Source organism: Molossus molossus, unplaced genomic scaffold (genome assembly GCF_014108415.1).
Source record: "Molossus molossus isolate mMolMol1 unplaced genomic scaffold, mMolMol1.p scaffold_m16_p_11, whole genome shotgun sequence".
Lineage (NCBI taxonomy): Eukaryota > Metazoa > Chordata > Mammalia > Chiroptera > Molossidae > Molossus > Molossus molossus.
Window position 1 is genome coordinate 65,240,828 of NW_023425346.1, and position 7,430 is coordinate 65,248,257.

The following is a 7,430-nucleotide window of genomic DNA, read 5'->3' on the forward strand; positions in this document are numbered from 1 at the left end:
TTTCTCTTAGCAATTTGAAGATATTACTTTATAGATTTATCAGTTCTAATAACAGATGAAAAATTTTTATCATACTGATTGCTAAATTTTTTTAGAACAAACTTTATTCTCTCTGGCAGTTTATAATATTTCTTTTATATTCTTAGGGATATGTAGTTTTACTACAGTGTGACTAGCTATGGATTTGTACCTATTTATGTATTTATTCTGCTTGACACTGAGAATGTATATTTTTATTTGCTAGTCACATACACATTTGTGCAAAATTCTCAACTATTGCTCATTATTCCTTGATTTTTTTCTGTACCATTGTTTAGATATTCACTTGTTTCTTATTTACTTTTTTTAAAAAATATATTTTTATTGATTTTTTAGAGAGAGAGGGGATGTGAGAGAGAGATAAACATTTATGTGAGGGAGAAACATCCATCGGCTGCCTCCTGCACGCCCCCTACTGGGCATTGAGCCTGAAACCCGGGCATGTGCCCTGATTGGGAATCAACTGGGACCTCTCAGTCCATGGGACAATGCTCAGGCCCCTGAGCCACACCGGCCAGACCTTGATTACGTTTATGACATTTATGTCTTTGCTTTATGCTGTGTTTTGAACAATTTTTTCAACTATATTTTTACTTTTTAGATTCTTTTATGTCTAAATATTATTTTAAAATTGGGCTTTACATTTTAGTGATTATATTTTTCAACTCTAATGCTTAATTTTTTCTACATTTCTTGCTTCACTTCTTCCTATTTTATTTCACAGTTTCTTGTTTCTTTCATAGTTTATAAGCTTCCATTTATCTTTGACTATCCAAAATATTTATGTTAAAATCTTTGCTAGATTGTTCCATGAAGTTAAATTTCTTCTGGAGTACACAACTATTGTGATGTTGATGTTTGATTGCTGTCTTTCTTGGCAATACACTTATTTCCTTGCTTTTTAAAAAAATTAGTGAGTTTTGGGACTGCCTCAGTCCAACACTCTGGCAAACAGTTCATATAATCTGGGTCTTGGGCTAAACTCTAAGAGCAGGGAATTTTCTTAGCTCTGTACCTGGTTATGTGGTTTAGTTTTGTCTGTCTTTTTTGCCTATAGCTTTCTGTTTGTCGTAATTACATTCAGAAGATTGAAAACAATTTGCTTAGCCTTCTTTATAGAGTATGTTGGCCTAACTATGAACCTTTCTACCTTCTGGCATCAAGTCATGAGTTGATTCCAGTCTATGTCTCAAGTATCAATGTTTATTACCACCAGAGCCAAACTGGAGACATTGCCGTCTCTGGATCCACAGTGTAGAACACTTGCTGCTTCAGTCCCACCAGCCAGTTAAGTGCTATTTGTTTCTGGCTCTCAAAAATATTCGTCTTGTATTTGAGCCCAGTTATGACACTTTAATTTTCTGTTCTTTTATTTTACCTATTATTGTTTTGCGATTCTAACATCTTTTCATCCCATATAACTGCATTTAAAATACTAGTCTCAAAGTGTTGCATTTAAAAGTGTTACAAAGTGTATTACTTAGTGAGAATATGCTCAGGGAGAGAATATTTCTCCCTCTTCTCACTCCCAAACGTACTCACCTCTAAAAGAGAAAGCACTAAAAATATATCTGGATGGAGCACCAAATAAAGATCTGACTCAAGACTGACTCTGCTAGTGTAGCATCTTCCCTGGGGGATTTTGGTTTTAATTAGACAGTTCACTGCTACTGTGTAGTGCCATTATGGCCGGACGTGGCTAGGGGTAACCCGGTGACACCAGCACTGATTGGACTGCCCTTCAACAATCAGAAGCTCAGTGCCCAATGGGCCACTGTTTTGACTTGGAATCATGTTGTGCACTACAGTCAAATGTACTATAAAGTGAAAAGGGATGTGCAAAAAAATAAAAACAAAAAGCAAAACCTGCTACTAGAAAATAAAAAGTTTTATTCCTCTAGCTCATCTCCTGGTTACTGTCAGCAATAAAAGTGTAATAGGGACTCAATTTTCTCCTCCCCATAAACAATTAGAAAAATGAATAAAATATACAAAACACTGTTTTTTATACATGGGACAATAGGCAGCACAGGACCATGACTTCTGATGGAAAGAAAACAAAAGAAACAAGCCTTGCAATGGTCTCAGTTTTGTATTAACTGGAAGTCATTTCCAGTCACAGAGCAGGAAACAAAACCAAAACGTAGCCTGGTAGTTTCCTTGAATGGAAGAGATAGAATAGAATTTGTAATATGAATGTGGTTAGAATTTATGGGTAGAGGACCAGAAAGATGATAGCTGTAAAGAGAGAGAGTCTGGAGATATATGTATAGAAGTACCCTCTTCAGTCTTTTTCTGAGTACTAGTCTGTATATGCTTTAGAGGACACCACTGAGCCTAGGTAAAAAACCAGTGGTAAGCAGTGGGTTGAACAACTTCCCACACTCACATCCCTGGAAATAAAGTTGCTATCAGCCGGAGAGGAATAATTTGTGATGTGTATTGGGTAGAATCTTCTGAAGGGTATTATCTTGATGCAGGAGGTAAGTTAGCACTCTGCTGAAAGCTGCCCCTGAACCAACCTAAAAACATTGAAAAGAAAGCCAGATACAACCAATTCCATGTAACATAACTGGACAACTAAACATATACAAAGCATTTGCAGGAATATCAAAATATAGCACCAAATAATGTAATGCTCATAATATTTAGTATTTGATTTTAAAAAAGAAAGACTATAATGTGCAAATATTGAGAACATTAAAGGTTCTAAGATTTTATCCTGCTTTTGAACTAACAAGATAACCTGCTACAGTTTCATAGATGCTAGTAGAAGACACAGTACTCCTGGATTAAGAGAAAAAGGACTTTATTACTCATGCCACTGTAGCCTGCAGTGAGCTTTAAATTCACATCACCCCAAGTCCCACAGGAGTAGGTGAAGAAGTGGATCCAAGTAGATGCTGCACACTCAGTAAGTTGGTGTCGTAACTGAGGAATCCAGATATTAGGAGATTCCCAATTTTGTAAGGCACCGTTAACAAACCTGCCCAATCTTTGTTCCAGAGGGAGGCATTATCTTTATTATAATGGTCAAGAAACATAGCTGCCCTTTTCCCTGGAGGGAGATACCATATCTGTGTTCCAAGTCTGTTTGCTATATAAATGTCCTTGAAAAGATACTCTGGAACAAAAGCTGGTATCAGAAATGTAGAATTGCCATGAATTATCTCTCAACATCCTGTACATAACAGATAGTAAAAACATTTGGTTCACATAAGCCAAATATATATTTCCCTGTATTCCTATATCTATCTTCTTTCTACACATGACTTTCTTTAGAATGGAATTTGACACGTTATCTGAAAAGAAATTCAGTACTAGTGACATAAACTGTATTTTTGCATAAAATGTAATACGAACAACTTTTATTATTATATTTGACTTAGATTAAAAGACAGGATGAATGAATTTCATTAACAATAGATACTATTACTATTCTAGTTAAAATTTGGAAGTGATCATATGGTAAGACTGTGACATTTATATTTAGTCAGAATAATCAAATGAAAGTTTAAAAATTATTATAAATATATGTAAATGAAGCATAATTTACAAATAACTTAAATATTTTCACTATGAAGATTATCTCAGTTAATTATATTACACAAATTTTATAAAATTATATTCAGTGTCATCTATCTTACTAATTTAGATGGATTTTCAAGATGAAATTGATAATAACCCACAAATCTGGGTTTGCAGAATAAAAGCTATAATAGATTACATAATGAAGCATTTTAGTTTTGCTCAAATTACTAATTGATGATTGCTGCTCAAATAGTTGATTAATTTTTCACATTTACTGTGTTTTGTCCTTTAGCATAGTTTAAAATGATCTAGTTTATATAGGTAGAAACCATCCTAGGCCAGGCATGGAACTGAGTCTGGGGCAAGATCAATAGAAGTGGAAATAATAATGGTTATTCTTCACAAAAACAGAAATGTTATTTTATCATTTTTGTTTTCATTATTACATATTTTTTGTTTAAACTTTTTATACACATTCCTTATCTCATTTAATATTCACAGAACATGTGCAAGGTGGGAGATATAATTTCCTTTTAACAGATGATAAAACAGACTTAAAGAGGAATCATGATTGACCCCAAGTTGCGTAAATTGCCAGAGACAGAATTTGAGCACATGTTGGCTTGAGTTCAGTAACTGTGCCCTTTCCCCTATGCCATCGTGCCTTTCTGTATGTCAATAGTTAGTTTAGAAGAGGGGTTAGCAAACTATGTCCATGGGTCCAACCTGGTACACCACAACTAAAAACAGTATTTAAAAAATTAAGTTTTAATGTTGGGCTGCCCACAGTTATTCATTTATCGATTGTCAGTGGCTGCTTTTGTGCTGCTGTAGCAGAATTAACTAGTGGCAGAGTTGAATAATTGTGACAGAAACAATATAACCCAGAATGCCAAAAATATTTACTAGCTGGGCCGTTTGCTAACCCTGGTTTAAAAATAGCTAGTTACCCAAGTCTATGGATCTATGGCAAAGTAAACCTATCCTATAAAATGAAGATGAATATGAGTCATTATTTTCTTTATTATTCCTTGGAGCATGAAATTCACAAATTCTTTTGGAGAAAATAAGCCATGAATACCTTACTGGAGATTCATGCATAATGAGCTGAAACCCTAGAGAATTGGGCAGCAGCTTCTCTTATAAAAGGTGAGACATTATTGAATGGTTCAGAGTGGGAAAAGGACTAAGGATGCCCGCATTGGTGCCATTTTGCAGGGCTAAATTCTGAGCACTGGTATGGCAAGTGTTGTGAGACAGACACACTGGGCACTTGGCTGAATGAGAAAAAAGGGATAGTATATGATAGTGGGTAAATAGAAAAGTTTAGTTACTTGATAATATTGGTATAAACAATTCTTATTTTGATTTTGATATCGAGTCAGACAGCATCTGCTTATTTAAAGAGACATGTTTCAGTAAAGCATAAGTACTGATGGCTTTTAAAAACTAACATCGGCCTGCGGTCCACAGAGACCTGGGTTCGGTTCCCACTAAGGGCATGTACCTTGGCTGCAGTTTGTCCCCGGCCCTGGCTGGGTCGTGCGGGTGGTCGCCACTTGATGTGTTCCTTTCACGTCAATGTTTCTGTCTCTCTCCCCCTCCTGCTCTATCCGAATAATAAATGGAAAAATGTCCTCAGGTGAGGATTTAAAAAAACAACAAACAAACCATGAAACTGACCCATAGTATTTTTTATGATTTCCTAAGGAACAATATTAGTTTTTCAGAATGGAAAATCTCTGAGAAGGTCTATAAATATATTTGATGTCTAATATTCTTCAGTTAGTGTGTGTCTTACCTGAACAGCACCGAATCTGTGTGAAACTTAAATTTTTATCAGCTTGTACTTGTTATTTAATAGCTTTAGTACTCTTTCTTCTCTTCCCTAGAACAATGGGAAAACCAAAGGGGTAATATGAATCTTACCATTATATCTTATAGTAAGTAACTTAAATCTGAAGTAATTAAAATGGCACAACAATTCAGAAAGTAATTAAATGACATGTCACAGTTATGCTCTTAGCACTCTAATAAAGCAAAATTGAATGAAAGTACTGGAATTCTAACTCTTTAGACATCTAAAAGACAGAACAGACTTTCAAAACCATGAAAAAGCACAAATATTTCCTTCTAACAATTCTCATTCTTCCTTGCAATAGTCTCGGTGGACCAATAAGTCATTGCTAGGTCTCTTTGTCAAGCATTTATTCACTCGTTCTTTTACTTATAAATAGAAAGAAAGATGGGGAATGGGTAAGTGGGAAAGGTTATACATTAGAAATTATTGAAAATTGTATAACTTTTTTTACTTTCCTGGTACATGTCCTTCTTGGAAGATGTTTAATTTGTGCTTCCAGGCTTGTCTTTATGATACAAGTAATCAAGTAGGAAGTGAGGAGGATAGCTGCCTAGTGGGACGTGGAATTCAGACTGTGTCAGGCAGAGAAGAGTGAGAAAAGCGGTCAGAGCAGTTGCATTGTTGAGTGAGTCTTCAGGGGGATCGTTGAGACAAGCAGGCTTCTTTCCACGAATTTTGCTGTGTGTCAATGGTGTTACTCTCCATACTCAGTAATGCTGCTGGGTCAGAGATTTTATTTATTTGTAACATCATGGAGAGATGTTCCTTGGAGCAACAACAAAATAAGAAAGGACTGAATTTCAAACTATGATAAAAATCTAAGCAGACTAAGTACAGAGTACCATGACAGCATACTTGAAATGATGTTGTGGGAGGTATCATTGAAAAAATGAAATCTAAAACCCTCTGAGGCCCAGCAGAAATTACTAAAGTGAAAGACTAGAGGTGGGCAGAAGACATTGCTTCTTTAGTAAGAGCAGTTTTGGTAGAATGGCAAAGCCAGATAGGAAGTCAGTGCAGATTTAATGAGGGTTTAGAAGATAAAGTCGTGTATATAGAAATCCCTCCCAATAAATTTGGCTTGAAAAGAGTAAGAAAATATTTTAGTATATGGAAAGGAATGGGAGAAGAGATGTGTTTCCCTTTAATCTGAGAGATACCAGAAGATGTTTGAATGCTAATGGAACTGTAGAAAGAGAGGATATAATAGAGTTATGACTGAGAAGATGAGAAAAAATGGGATCCATAATAAATGGGAATAATAGCCTTAAAGGAGAAGAGAAGCCCCAACCTCCACACCCATTATAATGAGAATGGAGAAAGGGGGATTGGTGCAGAATCAGGTTAAGCTTGCACTTCAGTGATGAGATGAAGTGACTTCTTGTCCAATGGCTTCAAGATTCTTTACAAATAGTACAGTCAAACCTCGGTTCTCTAATGGTCTCCCATCTTGAACAGTTCAGTTCTCCACCGAGTTGTCTGTTTTCCAACTAAACTTCAGTTCTCAACCTGACAGCCCTTTCATGCTGATACATCAGCATAGCAAAAAGTATTTCTAAGGCCACAGACAAAGCAGAGAATGTGAGTCATTTTACTGCTGGAGTAGTTTACATCTCAGGAGATTGTGCTGTGAATATTTTCATGTTGTTTTTTTTTTTCTTGAACGATTAGTAAAGTTTTAAAATATAAAGAGGCCATTAGGTGTGCTGATGTTGCTAAGGGTGTGAAAGTGCTCACTAAACAATGATCACAGGCAACTGAAGAGGTAGAAAAACTGTTGTTGATTTGGATAAATGAAAAGCAGTTAGCTGGTGATAGCATTTGGGAGGCAATGACATGTGAAAAAGTGAAGATGCTGCATGCATCTTCTGAAAGACACCTCTGGGCTGAGTGCTGAAAGTGATGAGTTTAAGGTAGTACGGGGTGGTTTGACAAATTTAAGAAAAGAAGTGTTTGTTTATAGATTAAACAGTACATTAGACATGTACTGTATATAAGA